This window comes from Sarcophilus harrisii, chromosome 2 (genome assembly GCF_902635505.1).
Source record: "Sarcophilus harrisii chromosome 2, mSarHar1.11, whole genome shotgun sequence".
Lineage (NCBI taxonomy): Eukaryota > Metazoa > Chordata > Mammalia > Dasyuromorphia > Dasyuridae > Sarcophilus > Sarcophilus harrisii.
Window position 1 is genome coordinate 288,709,846 of NC_045427.1, and position 19,000 is coordinate 288,728,845.

A 19,000-nucleotide genomic window follows, 5' to 3' on the forward strand; every position below is an offset into this window, starting at 1 on the left:
AGGCAGATGCATCGTGCATAGTTGCTCATCATAATGCTAATTAAAGATTGGCAATTAAAAAAAAATGGATATCCACAATAGGCTGACTTTCTATATTTACTTCATAGGATGAAATCTTCCAGTCAAAACAGACTTGCTGGTGTGATTTGGGGGGCATGGGGGTCACAAAAGTTATAAAGTTAAGAAGTTGTCTGAAAAACCTTAGAGGTCACTTTCAACTCTTCAATTCTTAATTCTGTGAAAAACAAATAAAATTCCCATACTGTTACACAACCTTATAATGGCTCGTGAAACTTTCATTATTTCTCATTAGTCAGTTCTCTTGGGCATGATAAGCACTGTAAAATACAAATGTATTGTTTGGGAAGGGGAATGTGTTAAACCATTGTTTCAAAAACTGATGTGAAGAGAGAACATTATAGTACTTGAAATATATTGACCACAGTTATCTATAGCTATATGGAAAAAGTTCTAATTCACTATGGATTGGAGAAATTAAGATTAAAACAATTCTGAAATACCACTACATCCCTAATATGGATTAGATAATAGAACAGAAAAAGAAAATTACAAATGTTGGAGGGCATATGAGAAAAATGAGACATTAATTCACTATCAGTGGAGTTGTGAACTGATTCAACCATTTTGTAGAGAAATTTGGAACTATACCCAAACACCAACAAAACTATGCATACCCTTTTGATCTAGAAATATTGTGACTAGATCTATATTCCAAAAAAAGATGAAAAAAGAAAAAGTTCCTGTATGTACCAAAAATATTTATGGCAGCTCTCTTCTAGGGACAAGGAATGGCTGAATTGAATTGAAGGGATGTCTATCAACTAGGGAATGGCTGAATAAATTGTGATATGTGATTATGATGGAATATTATTGTGCTATTAGAAATGATGAGCAGGATGCTCTGATGCTCTCAGAAAAACCTGGAAAGACTTAGATGAGCTGATGCAAAGTAAAATGTACTATGTATAAAGTAACAGCAATATAAGTTGTTCAGTTATGAAAGACAACTATTCTATACAATGAATCAAAACATCTCTGAAGGAGTTATGATGAAAAGTTATTCATATTCAGAGAAAGAACTTATGGTGTCTGAATACAAATTGAAGGATACATTTTAATATTTATTTATTTTTTTTTGAATTTTATTTTCTCTTTTGGTCTATGTTTTCTTTCACAACATGACTGTTATGGAAATGTTTGACCTGTGCTGACTTGCTTGCATTCTTAATAAATGGAGCTGAAAGGGAAAAAGAGAGAGAAGCTGGGACTTAGGTTACAAAAACAAATGTTAATTTTTTTTTACATGTAATGGAGAAAAAAAAAATACAAAATAAAAAAATTAAATATATTGACAAAATTGATAATTGTTTAGGGATATACTGACATAATTAAAGACCTGTCAGAATTTGAGGGAAATTTCAATTTAACGAGGAAGGTTTGTAAAATAGTGCAAAAAATTCAGCACATAGTCATCACTATATGACATCATCACATATTTTCATTAACATGGTTCAAAAATTTACATTTGGGTCAAAGAAAGCAAAAAGATATTGGATAGTGTCAATCATTTATAGTCATGTATTAGGTAAAACTTTCAGGAAAATTGCTTTTTCCTATTTTTTCACATTTGTACAATACTTTATTTTTTCTCTTTTTTTAAACATTTATTTTTTTTCTGGTTATACATGCATATTAACTTTTTAAGTATATAATTCTTTATGAATCATGTTGAGAGAGAAAAATCAGAACAAAAAGGAAAAAAAAAACACAGGAGAGGGAAAAAAAACAGAAAAAAGTGAACATAGCAGGTATCAATTTACATTCAATCTCCATAATTCTCTTTCTGAATGCAGATGGCATTTTCTATTCAAAGTTTATTGCAATTTCCTTGGATCACTGAATCACTGAGAAGAACCAAGTCTTTCATAGTTGATCATCACACATATTTGGTCTTATTGTGTATAATATGTTGCTGATTTTGCTTGTTTTGCTCAGCATCAGTTCATGTAAATCTTTCCAGACTTTTCTAAAATCAGCTTGTTCATCATTTTTATAGAATAATAATATTCCATTCCCTTTATATACCACATCTTATTCAGCCATTCCCTAATTGATGGACATCTACTCATTTTCTAATTCTTTACTACCACAAAAAGATCTGCTATAAACATTTTTGCACATGTGGGTCCATTCCCTTCCTTTATGATTTGTTTTGGGATATAGACCTGTTTTGGCACTGTTGGGTCAAAGGGTATGCACAGTTTTATAATCCTTTGGGCATTATTCTATATTGTTCTCCAGAATAGTTAGATCAATTCACTACTCTACCAACCATGTGTCCCTGTTTTCCAATATCCCCTCTAACATTTATCATTATCTTTTCCTGTCATCTTGGCCAATTTGAGAGGTATAAACTGGTACCTCAGAGTTGTTTTAATTTGGATTTCTCTAATAAATAGTGATTTAGAGAATTTTTTCATATGACTATAAATGGCTTTAATTTCATAATCCAAAAATTATCTGTTCATATCCTTTGACCACTTATCAATTGGGGAATGACTTGTATTCTTATAAATTTGACACAGCTTTTTTATCTTTTCCAATCTTTTAATGTCTGACATATACTTTAAATATCATGAGATTTCAACAGGTAGTACCCAGGATACATTAGTTCTTCTTACTAGTTTTCCACGATTCCCAATGGATGCCAATTCCAATCCTTTCCCAAAGAAATAGTTTCTTCATGGAACTCATCTCATTAGTGAAGGGGGTAGTTATATCTAAGTTTCTCTGACATGAATTCCTGATTTTTTGCTGCTCAAATACAGTGCCAGGAATAGGTTGTTGTTCTTGTTTGCCCTTCCTTTCCAAGGAGGACCAGTGATATAATGAGGTGATGTCTTGCATGTGAATTGGATGAAAGTGAGGTAGAGATGTCCAAAGTTATTTTCCTCCCACTCTGTTCCACAGGTGTCCAGTCCATTGGCAAAAGAAAGTGAGGATTACTAACAATGACCTGAGATATAGTGGATGATCTTGGAATCTTTGAAGTTTGACGAAGCTCTAAGAGCTTCATAGAGCTACTTCTGCCACCTTTATTATTCTCATGGTTATTGGAGCAAATTGTTCTCATCCAACCCATTCTTCTAGGAGAAGTCTTCACATGCTGGGAGTAGTCATCTCCCAACTCACTGATATATTTGAGGCTCATTGGCTAACCCTAAACTTGGTTTAGTTCATCTGCTTAGATAGTTTATCAGTGTGTGATTGCTACATAATTTACAGTTTCTAGGAGACACAGATGAGAGTTGACTATCAGATGGATACCAAAGATAGATGAGTAGATTTTAAAAGGGCTTGGCAAGCCCTCATACTAAAGACATTAGTTCTTTCTGAACAACCCATACACTCAGGAACAGGCACTTTAATTCTTAAACCTTTCCATTGTGCTACCTATGATTCATAACTATTTTTTGATCTCACACAATATTCTGCACACAGTAAGTGCTTAATAAATGCTTCTTAAAAATGGATCCATTCCCCAGCTTGCTGAGATGTCAGGAAAACATCCTCCCTACTCTCTTCTCTGTCTTTTTCTTTGACATTGACACTAAATTGGAAGACAGTGACTTTATGGTCTGATTGATATTCTCTTTTCTACAGCTATCTGCCTGTGTTTATACTTCCTACAAGATTAGAAGCTTATTTTTTAAAAGGCTATAATTTATTTTTTTGTTCTCTCTCAAGCCTCATTAGTTAGTCCCTTTATAATCAACTGGGAATGGAATTATTTAGTTTTCTCCAATGGCTTGAAAGGGGGAAAGGACCCAAATATTCACTACCATACATATATTCCAATAGAGTGGGCAGAGGAGAAGGAAAAAAAGATTCCTTGTTAAACTGCATTATAACTATGATATTATAGCTGGCATTTCTTAAATTAGATAGCTAGTTGCCCTTTGAGAATTGTATATTGACTGGGCAATGGACTCTGAGCAAAGGGTATGGCCTGATAGATTGACGTTGTAAGAAGTTGTAACTTGGGAGGGGAGTATAAAAACATAAATGTTATGACTAGGAGAAAAATGTGTTTACTTCACAATGTTACTTTGAGACAGTTCTGAGACAACACTGCAACTATTGACTGGATTTTGGGATGAAAATCATCTTTCTTGGGGTATTCTGGGATTTTCTGCTTTCACATAGAGTCAAAAAGTGGAAACTGCTCTGATTTCTTAAATTGCAATTGGATGAACAACTGCTAAAAGAGTTCTTTAAGTTTGCCTAATTTTTTTTCTTCTGAACTAATTGTCAACTATAATAATCTTGTTTTAAATCGTAGTTCAAACCTTTTGGATTTCTGATATTATTTCTAATCACAAGCTCTCTTATTTATAATCATATACCCAATGTTTTACTATATACATTCATAAAAGAAATTATATATATATATATATATATTCATTAAATTTTGTTCTATGAACTGTTAATTTCATCTAATGAAAACCTGTTCAAAGAGAAGTAATGATGCTTTATTTTGTTCAAAAACAGTCATCATATCAACAACTGGTAATTTATAGCTTGTCTTATACCAAAGATGTCAAACATATGGGGCTAAATGTAGCCCACAACTTTCCCAAGTAGGGGTGGAACCAGATTAAAATGTAGTTCATATCTGATCTTAATGTGTTTATAAATTAATAAAAAATATAAATATAATAAATCCATGTCAATATGTATACTCTAGGTATTCTTTTAGTTTAGAGGTACCTGCATCTATTTGAGTTAGAAACCTCGATTTTAAACAGTGACACATAACCATGTGGAACAGTGAATTTAGAGCTGGATCTTGAAACAGGAAGGCCTGCCTCAGGTACTTACCAGTTGTATGGCCCTGAAGAAATCACTAAACCTCAGTTGCCTCATCTGTAAAAATGGGGATAATAATAGTACTTACCTGCCAGGTACTGTTAGAATAAATTAGATAACACTTATGAAGAGGTTTTCAAATCTTAAAGCACTATGTAAGTATTATTACTATGAATTAATTTCATTTCATTCAACCATGTGAGGTAGGTACCACATGAATTATGATTTCCATTTTAGAAATAAGAAAGTAGAAGTTGTGAGAGGAGATATAACTGACTTAAAATCACATAGACAGAGTCAAAAATTAAATTAGAACTCATGTTTATCTTGACTCCAAGTCTACCTGACCTTTTTACTATCCCAATCTACTTTTAACTGTTCCTTTCTTCCCCCAATCTAGTAAGGAAGAATAATGATACTGGATTTGGGAACAGGGCTTACATAAATATTATTAATGTATCACAGAATTGATATTCCTCATGTTTGTAATGCTTGCCCTAGTTCCTTCTATCTAATAGAAACTGTGGCTTCCTTCAAGGCTCTCATCTAAAGCAGGCACATTACCAAACGCCTTTTTTGATTTTGACTTTCAAGTGTTAGACATTGTGTTTATTTTGTTTTTATTTAAGAGCGTAGGTATTGTTCCCCTTCCCTAGTGAATGTTAACTCTTCAGGACAGGGATTATTTCCAATTTTACCTTTACTTTGCCAATACCTCACATAACACTTGACACATGTTGTTGCTGTTCAGTCATTTTCAGATATATAAACTCTTCAGGACCTTATTTGGAGTTTTCTTGGCAAAGATACTGAAATGATTTGCTATTTCTTTCTCTAACTCATTTTACAGATTAGGAAACTGAGTCAAATAGTATTAACTGACTTGTGCAGAGTCACACAAGTAATAAGTGTCAGAGGCCCGATTTCAACTTAGGAAGATGAGTTTTTCTGATTCCAGGCTTAGCACTCTACTTGTTATACTTTTTAATATGCATTTAGTGGATAATTATTAAATAGAATTTGTTTTTTTCCTCTCTTGTACATTTCTCAAGTTTGATTTCATATTACAGTTATCTATGAGCATGCCTCATCTGTATAGCTAGATTGCAAATTTATTGAGATCAGAGAGTATAAATTGATTTTTGTGCCTTCCTCAACATACATGATGGTGTTTTCTGCATAAAACAAACATTTAATAATTGACTTTTGAATGAATGAATGAATGAGGGAATGAATGAATTATGTAAACATTTGTTACCTATTGAAATGCTCTTGAAGTATCAAAAGTTTTAATTGGTGCTTTATGCTATCATTATTCAGCACTATGCCAAGTGCTATAAAAATTAATCACTGCTTTTAAAAAAAAAAACTTTTCTTGCTCTTTTAAATCATTTAGATTTGCTAAAGCCTTTTGATGACAGTCCTTTCATATGCCTTCTCTTTCATCTCTTGCTCTTGTTTGTGTACTTATTCCCAAGTTATTTGATTTTACTTAAATTATTAATTTAATTTTCTTATTTTCTCCATTTAATTATCCTTTCTGTTGTTTCTTCAATTTACCCACTTAACTAAGTGCTGATTCAAATTCCTTCTTTCAACCTATCATATTTTCATGTTAATTTTCTTTCAGTCCCCTTTTTCCCCTAAAATGTTTTTTCTTTGCATTGTTGTCTTCATTATTTCTCTTCATTTCATTGCAATTCTGAATGCTATTTTCAGTTTCATAAGACTATATTCTTATTTGATCCTTCTTTATTCTCCCTGTTGTTAAAGCTTCTGAAGTATTTACTTTCTGTTGACTTTGTAGATTTTTTTACTTTATTCTCTCCTTTTTCTCTAATCCTCTCTCTGAGAAATGTCAATCCATGAGAGAAACATTGTCAGATGAAAGCAGTATGGCCCAATTTTACCATCTACACTCACTGTGAAAAATATCTTTTACTGAAATACTTAACACTGATTCTATATCCTCTCTTTCTCCTCTCTATTCTGGCTGCATTTACGTCTAAAAATTTATTCTCCTAATAATGCACAAATGTTCTTTATGAGATGCCCTTCTTCCAATAGAGGGGCACAATCTCCTCACAGAGCTTTTCCTCAGAATCCCTTTCCTATACTGGAGTAGGGGCATCCATATATTTGTTCCTGTTCCTCAATTTCTGTCATTTCTTCCATTCAACCTTCCCCTTTTACCAAGTGACTATCACTATCCCTTCATTGTTTATCTTGAAATTATAAGGGATGCCTTATACATTATCTTTTGTATCCCTGACCTTCCTTCTTCCAATTTCTCTAACTTCCCACTTATACTTCTTTCCCATAAAATGAATTACCTTATTGTTGAGAAGATCACTTGTGATAGAGTCAGGGAATATAGTTAGTGATTCTTCACTCAGTTTTTCTACCTTTTCTTGATTTCTCTATTTTGTTATGATGTTCTTTTTTGTTCTTTTACTTCAGACATCATCTCTTCTCTTCAAAAACCCCTATAAAATGACAAATTGATTCCCTTATTTATTATTTTTCTGATAATTGTACTTATTTAACTTTTCTGTGCATCTATTATTTGAGGTGTTTGCAAATTGAATATTTTACCCACATCTTGTTCTTGTTCTTAGGAAAGCCTCTGATGCCTGTCATTTATTGAATGTCCAATTTTTTGTCACTGTTGTTGGTGATGGAAGATTAAGATTATGTTTGCAGGTTGTATCATTTTGGATTATAGCTTATCCCTTTATTTATCAGAATACATTTTTCCATTTCCTTCTGTGATTTCTCAATTCAGAATGATCTTGCATTATTCAAATTTTCTTTTCTCCATACCTAAAACTCTTTCTCTTAGACACTTCCCAATAATGCTATGTTCTATTGAAATTGTTAAATATTTAACGACGACTATGTGTTAGAATTTGAAGCATGAAAGATTTTTATTTTTTTTTCCTAGTGGAGATCAGTAGATTCTGTGGAAAGATTCTTTGATATTTTTACTCAGAAATTCTGGGCAAAATTCTTATATTATTTCATGTATTATGGAATTCTAGTGTTTTTATGTTCTGAAAGAATTTAAGCTGCCTCCATGTATTCTATCTTCAATGTCAGACACTTTGGTATATATAGAATTCATATGTTCTTTTAACATTGTGTTGTTTGTTTTTTATGAATTTTAATGAATTTCTATCAATTCTATCAAAACTGATTAATCTCTATTTTTTTTTAGAAAAGTTCTCTTTCTTGTTCTCATATACTCAATTTTCCCCCTTCAAATTCTAATTGTATTTATAAACTTTGCATCAAGAACTCCATTTTCCGAATCATATTCACTTCTATTTTCTTCTTTTATGTATTTAATTTCATTAAAAAATAGTGTAATTTCTTGTTCCCTGTACTTTGAACAGGCCACAGATTTCTCTTTGTTATTTGGAAGTATTAGTTCATTTTCCAAGAGATATTTTTACTTCTTTTTAGGTCTCACAGTTCCTTCTATTTTGTTATCAGTCAGTGAACAAGCATTTACTAAGTGCTGTTAAAATCTCTTTCACAAAAAGCCTTTCTTGGCTCCCTTTAATATTAGTACTTTTCTGCTATGATTATTCATATATTGCTCATACATCATTACTGGTACATCGTTTCCCTGTTAGGATGTGAGTTCTCTGAGGGGAGGGATTTTGTTTCTGTTTTTTTTTTTTTTTTTTTTTTTTTTGATATCCCTTGGGTTTAGCATAGAACTTGCAAAATAATAAGATAGTATTAATGTTGTTTTTTGTCCTTTTTTCTGTTGTGTTTAAAGAGGACCAATGACATCACAATATTAGGGTCAAAGTATAGTAGCTGATCAGACCTTTACTAACTTGGAAAGCTCTACTACAGGTAAGGCACATTTGAACATTTGTAATGGAGATCTCTTCAGATTTGTGCATCTTATGTTCCCTTTGTGCTATTGAGATTTTTCTTTGCTTAGAGAGCACAGTGCCTTCTTTTATGGGAGCACACCATGCTGGGTGATGTCCCCATGGCTCCCATGTCTCACAATCAATAATAAAGTTCTTTAGAGAGACCTTGAGAGTGTCCTTATATTGTTTCTTCTGATCTTTGTATGAGTGCTTACTTTGAATTCTCTGTAAAATAGTCTTTTAGTTAAAGGTGCATTTGACTTTCAGGTAAGTGGTCAGTTCATCAGAGTTATGCTCTCTGCAGTAGGGTTTGAATGCTTGGCAATTCAGCTGAAGAGAGAGTCTCATTGTCTGATTCCTTATCTTTCCAGGTGATCTTCAAAATCTTCCTAAGACAATTTCAGGAAGCAGTTCAATTTTCTGGCATGGTTGTTTGACCAGCCTATACATAGTATACAAAGTATTAATAAATGTTGATTGACTGACTATATTTGTCTATTTTACAATATTACCACACAGAGCTCATAAAATATAAAACTCACACAATTCTGATTCTTTGGATTTTGTATGGGGAATTATTTTTCTACTCTTATATCAGTAATGCCTTACTTTATGAATAACTTTCCTATATCACTGTGGGTTTAAGACATTTGATTTGATGAGCAGGAAGTTTTTAAGAAGTTGAGAACCTGGAACACTTTAAACAAGAGTGATCAAGATGGATCAAGATCTGGATACAAGACAACTAGAAAAGTTAAAGGAAATCGAAACTCTTATTGTTGGAAAGAGAAGACTTAAGGATAGCATGATAGATGCCTTCAGGTATTTGATAATATGATTTGTAAAGGCACCATTAGACTTGTGCTCCTTGATTCCAAAAGATAGAACTAGAAAAAATAGGTAAAAGTTGCAAAAATATAGGAATTTTTTTCTTTAGGGGGGTCTTAAATAATTTAAAACTACTAGTGAGTTTGGTTAAAGATTTTAAGAAGGTGCCAGATGACCACTTAGCTGGTCATTTTTAGTTCTCAAAAGTGGTTATTGTTGTTCCCTTAATTCACATAGTAGAGAAGCTGTAGATCACAGAGTTGCATGCATTTCATGGTGTTTAGTAAGTCTTTTATTTTCACCAAGAATATAAATTCTCTAAGAATGTAATTGCGTCTAATAGACCTTTTAAATCTTTCAAAATACATAGAAAAGTACTGTGCTCATAAAAATTACATTATTTGATGATCAGTTCATCTTCACATCAATAATATTGGTAATAATAGTCAGCATTTATGTAGCACTATGCAAATTACTTTGTATACTTATTTTATTTGTTCCTTTCAATAATACTTTATTGTTGGAGCTGTTCTTATTTGTCCCATTTCATAGATGAGTAAACAGAGGTCAGAGAATTTAAATTACTTGCCAAGGGTTAGTTGTCTAGTAAGGGTCAGCAGCAGAACTGGTGTTCATGTTTTTCTGACTCCAAATCTAGTACTCTTCACTGTGCCATCAAGGAAACTTTTTGCTTTAAAACTATGTACTTTTATGTTGTAATAAGTCATATCAGAGCAGATCTTACTTAAAAGAAAATAGAGGCACATAAGGCAAGTAAAAGCATAGTAAATTAATTCATTAATTTTTCTCTCACTGAATGCATTAACTGAATTTTGTCTTTCATCATGAAAATAAAAGATAAATCTTATTTAAATTGTGAAATTTTGCTTATTTACCAAAATCTGGAAAAATCAATTCATGTCTTTAGTGTTTTAATATATAAATGTAATACAGACAGAATATTTTCTTTAAAATTTCATTCATCTTTACAATATAAGGAATTAATGTGAGGCTTGCCCTCCTAGAACTGTCACTCTGCTGTACACAATGTCACTAAGCATCAAGGAAGCAGAAAACAACACAATGATTTTTCTTTCAAACTATCTTTCCATTTTTTTCCATGTCAAAAGTAACTTAAATCTTTTAGAACAATCAATGAAATTGATTTGCTTAATGGGATGTATGAATGATGGCGTCAGTGGAGAACCGATCTTTGTCTCAGCAGAAAAGTATGGCCCATGACCTGTGTGAGGCTGACCTTGCTTATATGTCAGTTTCCAAACAAATTACATCATCAAAATGCCTTTTTGGAAAGATTTTGAAAACTTCTCAGAAGCATTAGAATCAGTGAGAATAGGAGGAGTAAGGAAACATGCTTGACAATTATGGGTTCATTCAAATTACAAATGGAAGGAATCTTAAAAATCATCTAGTTCAATACTCATTTTGTGTATGATGAATAGCTTAGTCAAGGACACACAGGTAGTTTATAGTTTAGATGCAATTCAAATTCAGATCTTCTGATTTGAAGTTCAGTATTCTTTCCATTCGATCATTTTTATCCTCAAAGAGCTTGTAGGACAGGGAAAAAAGGAAACAAACCAATGACAAGCTTTTTTTCATGCTAAACTCATATTTTAGACATTTTGACTTGTTGCTCACATAAAAATGCTGAACTTAAAAAAAAAAAAACTTCTCCAAGTATTATTAAACTTTCTCATGATAACATGGGATAAGTGGATCATAGGCTAGAGCACCATGCATGGACTCAGTAAAAACCTGTGTTCAAATCCATGCTCAGGCATTCACTAAATGTGTGACTCTGGGGCAAGTTACTTAAGCTCTATTTGCTTTAGTTTCCTCATTTTTAAAATGGGGACAATAATAGTACCTACTTCCCAGTTGTAAGGATCAGATAAGATAATAACCACAAGAGCTTAGTACAGTGCTTGGTAAATAATAACAGGCTACAAAAACACTATTATTAAATGAAGTGATGGGGACAGAATTTGGCTTTAGTAGATGATCACATTAGTGGCTCATTCTTGAATATTTCTCAATTAAAGAGCTTTTGTTGCTGAATCAGAAAAAAGACAGTTTCTGGCATTGATAATATATGAGAATGAGTCTTACCTATATATAAATCAAGTCTACTCATTTTAGGAGCCTTTCAATTCAATTCAATTCAGTTCAATAAGCATTTATCAAACTTTTATAGACAAGAAATTGTGTTAAGCTCTGGGGACAAAAAAGACAAAAATATGATATTTGCCCTTAAAAATTAAATTCTTCTGGAGGGGTGATACAGCATATTACAAAGATAAGTAATATACCAACTTCCAGCTCTTCTCAAAATATTTACTAAAAATGCATCCCCCAATATTTATTTGAGATTCCACCCATAAATTTCAATTACAGTTTTTACTGATGACCATAGTAAGCTATTTGGAGTGGGTATGTTGGAATCCTAGTGTCAACTCAACTTGAAACAAGGTGAAAACTCAAAGGTGATGTCAGGGTCCTGGTGTTAACTCAATAGAATTGGTACAGTGCTTGTTGGTTCACACCTTAGAGCAAATCCTTGCAGGGTGATGGGTTGCTAATACTGATAGACAATAATGCTTGTGTTCACACCTCTCTTGAAGTTCTTGGGACCAGAGAGCACTCTGGGAGATAACCCATAATCCCTGCCTCCAGAAGAAGGAGTTAACCTTTGGGAGATCATATATATGGAAGAAGCTCTTAGAGCTTAGAGGAATTTCTCCGGAACATTGACTGGGGTCGGAGAGGAGCACTCTGGGAGGAAGCCCACAAGCCCTATCTTTGAGGCAAGAGAGATTCATTGCATCTTCCAACTTGGTGCTGGCTGGAGGCTGAAGAAAGCATAGGCAGAAGCCAAGGACAAAGCTGCAAGAGCTCTTGGAACCAAGCAGAGAGATAGGCCTCTAAACTAACGGGCTATATTGAAGGACACAATAAAAGATCTGAACTTTTATCAGCTGACTGTGATTTTGGAGTAATTATTTACTTGTAACTGAAACTAAGGCTGCCTCCAGAAAACCTCCCCGAGAAACCTGCTTTCTCCCAGAGAGAACTCATCTTATATTTTAAAGAACAAGAACCCCACAAAATATATGTGAATTGGGATACTCAGTCCAAAGCAAAATAAAACTGGAGGCTGACCATGATGCATAGATATGTCTTAAAAAAAAAAAAAACTACTTTAGAGATCCACTGAGGACAGGAGTTGTCCTCTGTTGTTCAATACAATGCATTTCTTTGTGAAGACCTGACTGGTAAGACCATGACCCTTGAAGTGAAGCCCAGTGACACCATTGAGAATGTCAAGGTGAAGATCCAGGATAAAGAAAGCATCCCCCCCAGAGCAGCAGAGATTAATTTTTGCTGGAAAGCCCAACTGGAAGGTGGGCATACCCTGTCTGACTACAACATCCAGAAAGAATCCACTCTTCACTTAGTCCTGTGCTTGAGGGGAGGTGTGAACACAAGCATTATTGTCTATCAGTATTAGCAACCCATCACCCTGCAAGGATTCGCTCTAAGGTGTGAACCAACAAGCACTGTATCAATTCTATTGAGTTAACACCAGGACCCTGACATCTCCCTTGAGTTTTCACCTTGTTTCAAGTTGAGTTGACACTAGGATTACAGCATGTGTACATATAACTAAAAATTCCAGAATAGTAAAACACACAAATTCCAGGTAAATTATATTTGCCCCCTAATCAAAGAACACTTCTGACATCCATATTCCCTCCCTATATTCTAAAAGTTTTTTTAAAATTCTTTATATAGCTATATCTAAAATTCCATTGTGTGTCAAAATATACAAATGAGCAGCTGCTATCTAAAAATTGAGTCAGAAAACTCAGTAAATGCTTCTCGTAGAACCCTGAGGAAGATGTATATCCTAGACAGGTAAACTATCAATGCAGATTTAACTCAGCCATTGCAATTCTTAGAACAAGACTTATAAATACAAATACATAAATACAAAAAATAATTTTGAGGAGATAGAGAAAAGTAACAACTGAAAGCATAATTAAATGTTCACAAAATAGATTGTCCCTGAACAGAACCCTTAGGAAATTAGAGATTCTAAGTGGCAAGGTGAGAAGGGAATGGAGCCCAAACATGGAAGTTCAGAGGCATGGAGGTAGAGAAGGAATGAATAGTGAATAGTTAATAAGTCAACTGAGCCAAAATAGAAGGTTTATGGGTGGAGATAATTTAACAAAGAAATACCATAATAATATAATACTAGAAATCTAAGTGGGAGCCAGGCTATGGAAGCTATAAATTCAAGACTAAGAATTTAAATTCCTCCCTTCCCCTTTAACTGAGATAATAATGAAATTTTGAGGATATTTGATTAGAAAAGTGATGAAGACATATATTTACTTTAGATATATAAACATGGCAGCTCTGGAGAACAGATCAGAGAGGGGAGAATCTAGAAATAGAGAGATTAGATAGGAAGCTGTTGAGATTACAAAGGAGAGTTTTTAAGACTCTCTACTAGCAGAATAACTATATGAGTGGAGATGGCTCTGAGAGAGGTGGAAGCAGAGTTAAAAGATCTAAAACTGAATGGAAATAAGAGTATGGGAAGAGATTTAAGAATTGGGTAATGAGATAGATGATGAGACTTTCAAGAGAAATAAGAAAATTTAGAGGAAGAATAGCTTTTTTGGGGGGAGGGAAATTCATATTTTAGACATTTTGAAGACTTTTTGCTCACATAAATCAAGGTCAAGGTATTCCAGGAAAAAGTTGTCAATGTTGTACTAAAATTCAGTAGAGAGATACAGTTATGACCATATGATGTAACTATATCTTCAAATACAGAATCATGAAAACAGAATACAAATAATACTTTTGTGGAAAATTAAGAGTTCTGGATTTACTGAAGATAAAAGATAAAAATTTTCTGAAAAATTTACTGAAGATAAAAAAATCTAATACAAAATTATTAAAAAGTTATATAAATAAGTATTAATAGTTATAGTTAATATTTACTATGTGCCAATTAGCATGTCTGACATTACTTTAAATTCATTATATCATTTGATTTGCACAACAATCTTGGGAGGTAGGTCCATTTTACATATGAGAAAACTAAATATAGTTTAGAATAAGTAAATACCAAATGATATGACCAGGGTCACACAGATAATAAGTGTCTGAGACTGAATTGAACTTAGGTCTTCATGATTTCAGATTGGGAACTCTATTGTACCGTGTAACTGCCTATTAAGAGCCTCCTTGTTTATGCATACTTGCCACTATCTTAATTCTTAAAGGATATTTCATTATATATTACCAATTTGACATAGGGACAAAATAATGCTTATATTAGATCATATCTCACAACCCACCCAGTTTTGCTTTCTTGCCATATGTTCTACCAGTGCTCTTTTTTTACACCTAGAATAGAACTGCTGGGAAAAAAAATACCTTCAGTCAGAGGCTCTAATTTGGAATTTGTGTATTCCTCGATTTATGCTCTTTTGAATTTTATTCAGGTTTCCAGAAATCCATCGTTTTATTAGATCCCCTCAATTCTGAAACTCAAATCTGTCAGTAATCTGTTCACCTGAAGCCCATCTTTCCTTCCCTCTAAGTGTGGAGGGTGGACATTGGACAGCTCCTTCTAGATGCTCCATTCAAGAAGAGTACCCAGGGATACCATTACATAATCTCCCATCTGGTTGCACTTCTCTGGACTTCATGCCTTCTCACTGATACATTCCCCTTTCCCTGACTTTTTTCGGCTTCTTTTTATGTAGGTGTGTTCTTTGAGGGTAGGTGCATGGTAGTCAAGAAATCTTTAATAATTGACTATTAACTGATAAGGATAAAATTTTGATTGTTGAATAAATGAGTAAAAAGTCATTTATCTATCTTGAGAGCTTAGTATAGTTTTTGGCACATATTCAACTTTTCATTCTTTTATCATAGCTCCTAATTTAGAGAAGCGATAGCATTGCAAAAAAAAATAAAAAATTGCTTTTGTTCTATTTTTAAGGTTACATTATGTCAAGAATTACAGTTCCAATTTATACAAGACATTTTTGATGGATTTACACTTGTATTAAACCTTTTCTAAATTTAGAAATTTCCAAAATTTCTAAATTTCTAAAAGTTTTATAATTTTAAAAGTCTTTATTAAATACCTCCTCTTTCAAGTAAAGTTGTCTGTTAATTGAATGGGATTCAGTCTACTAAAATATTCTGTTAGCTACTTGCTTAAAAAATAACAAGATGTATGTCATTTGCACCCTAAATTCCTTCTTGAAGGAATCAACTGCTGTTGATAGATAGATGAGCAAAGGCATTACATAAAACTCTTAGCAGCCAAAAACAGACTTAGTGGCTTAAATGCCTGGGCATGTTCACTTTATTACTGCAAATGGCCAAAGAACTGTTGCCCAAGGCATCCAGAGAGATGTAACATTTGAATAATAATGGAGTAGCTTGTCAGAGAAATTGAGGGAGATGCTGCCCCCTAAAAGGACTAAGGCTTGTATGCATAGCATCCTACTTCCCTTCCCCCCAGTCTAACGTGACTTCCTCACCTTGTTTTCCTTCTTCAAACTTGACATTCATTTTATTTTCTTAAATGTGTATTGCTGCCTTTTTTTTTTTTTATAAAACTTTCATTTTATTTTTGTATCTATATTTCTTCCCTACCCAGTAAGCCATTCCCTTGTGTAACCATGACTACTTTGACCTCCCACTATCTGAAGGTCAGATCTAATATATTTCCTTCCTCTTCCAAGGTTCTCCTGTACCATTATGGAGTTAGGGAGTGTCTAGTCACTGCTCAAGCCCACAATTACATCTTCTCTATTTTAGGAGCTCCTATCATCCCAGTTTCATTTAGCAATTCAACAAATAAAAATTCCTTTTACAGAGTAATATTTATTTCAAAGATATAATAAGAACATATATTATCCCTCTCCCCAGTTTATGTAGGCATAATCCTAACTTCATACTCTTAGTCTTTGGGGAGAATTTAGTCAGTTCCTATAGAGCATCAGTCCTACTGAGTTCTAAATCCAAATTTTTTGCGCCAGACTTAAAAGGACAAAATAAAGCAGATCAAAACTCCAAGTCTATTTCTTGGGTCATAGAGCCTAAAGCAGGACGTAATCCTTTTTCTCATCCAGTTTAGCATATGCATAAACCTTAACCCTTAGATGTTGACAGGGAAGTAGTGGGGAGAAAGAGAGAGAGAAAGAGAGAGAGAGACAGACAGTGAGACAGAGACAGAGAGGGACAGAGGCAGAGACAGAGAGAATCAGAAAGACACAGAGACAGAGAAAGAGAGAGAGTGACAGAGGGAGAGAAACACAGAGAGAATGACAGAGAAAGAGAGAAAAAGAGAGATAGAGACAAAGAAACAGAACCAGAGCCAGAGAGACAGAGACAGTGAGAGACAGAAAGAGACAAAGGGGCAGAGACAGACAACAGACAGAGACAGAGAGGGAGAGACAGAGAGAGAACCATTTCCAGCTATGCAACTAATGAAAAGAGGTTGCATGTATTTCCATTTCAGGTGATCTGTGCACATGTCAAAGTTTTGCCACACTCAAAAAAAGAATAAAAAGGAAAACATCAGCACATTAACAAAATCTCACATTATATGTAGTATTCAATTATTATAGTTCCTGCATCTATGCAAAGATTGGTCAGTAAGCATTTATTAAGTGCTTATCATTTGTCAGGCACTGTGCTAAGAGCCAGTTACACAAATAAGTACAAAAATCAATAAACAAAAACCATTTCTACTGTCAAGGAACTCACAATTTGATGGAGTAGACAACACAAAAATCACTAAATGCATATAAAGTGCATGTAGTGTAAATGGAAGTTAATCAAGAAATGCACAGGTCACTCAGGGGATGACAGTTTCATTTCCTCCCTTTGTGTGTGTGGGCAGATTACTTACCTTTTCTGGGGTCTTAGTTTCTTCACCTGTAACATGAAGGGATTAGACTGAATGAATGAATTGTAGGGCATCTTCCAGTTCACTCCTTTCAGACTTCCCTCCTGAATCTCCTCCAGAACTTTATTTACAATGCCCCAGAAACTGCTCCATTCTGAAATCTTATTCTAATTCGTTCTTCACACATTGTAAGTACCTTCTAATTCTGTGGCCACTCCTGATTGGTTGGCTCCTCTCAGAATCTTCATTTTAACAAGGCCTCTTGGGCCACCCATGCCTTCATTACTTTCAAGTTGCACTCCTGACTCTGCTCCAGGACTTTCTCTAAAATGACCCTGCATCATCATCTTTCTTCTTTCTTCTTCTTCTTCTTCTTCTTCTTCTTCTTCTTCTTCTTCTTCTTCTTCTTCTTCTTCTTCTTCTTCTTCTTCTTCTTCTTCTTCTTCTTCTTCTTCTTCTTCTTCTTCCTCTTCCTCCTCTTCTTTCTCCTCCTCTTCCTCTTCCTCCTCTTCTTCCTCCTCTTCTTCTTCCTCCTCCTCTTCCTCCTTCTTCCTCCTCCTTCTTCCTCCTCCTTCCTCTTCCTTCTTCCTCCTCCTTCTTCTTCTTTCTTCTTCTTCCTTCTCCCTTCTCCTTCCTTCTTCCTTCTCCTTCCTTCTTCTTCTCCTTTCTTCTTCTTCTTCTTCTGCCAACCTCTCCCCTATCCTTCCTGCTTTCTTTTATGTGTTGATCCCCTTCATTAGAAAGGCAGCTAGATATCACAGTGGATAGAGCTCCAAGCTTGGTGTCAGGAAGAATCATCTGAGTTTATATCTGATCTCAGACATTAACTGTGTGACCCTGAACAAGTCACTTAACCCAGTTTCCCTCAGTTTTCTCATCTGTAAAATAAGCGGGAGAAGGAAATAGTAAACCAGTCCAATATCTTTGCCCAAAAAAACCCCAAATGAGGTCATGGAGAGATAGAGAGATGAAGATCTGAAGTGACTCAATAACAGCAACCTTGATTAAAATATAAAATTCTCAAAGGATGGGACTGTCTTTCTATTTGTATTCCCAGAACTTTTAATATAGTGACTAAAGCAAACTAATCATTTAAAAATGCTTGTTGACTAACAGACAAAATAATGATCTTTGATAATCTTTGATCTTCTGTATAAAACAAAGAATGGCCAGACAGGAGATTTAGATTCATCAGAGACTTTAAAGACATTTTAGTCTAAGCCTCACTTTATATAAGAAGTAGAATAAGGAAAAAAAAGTTATGTGGTTTTCTCAAAGTCCAGGAACTAAGATACAAACTTCTTATTTCAACTCAAGTCCGATAACTCCATTTTCAGTCAACAAGAAAATAACAAATATCCATCATGATCAGTCAACAAGCAAACAACAAGCATTCATCAAGCACTTAACCACATGGGAG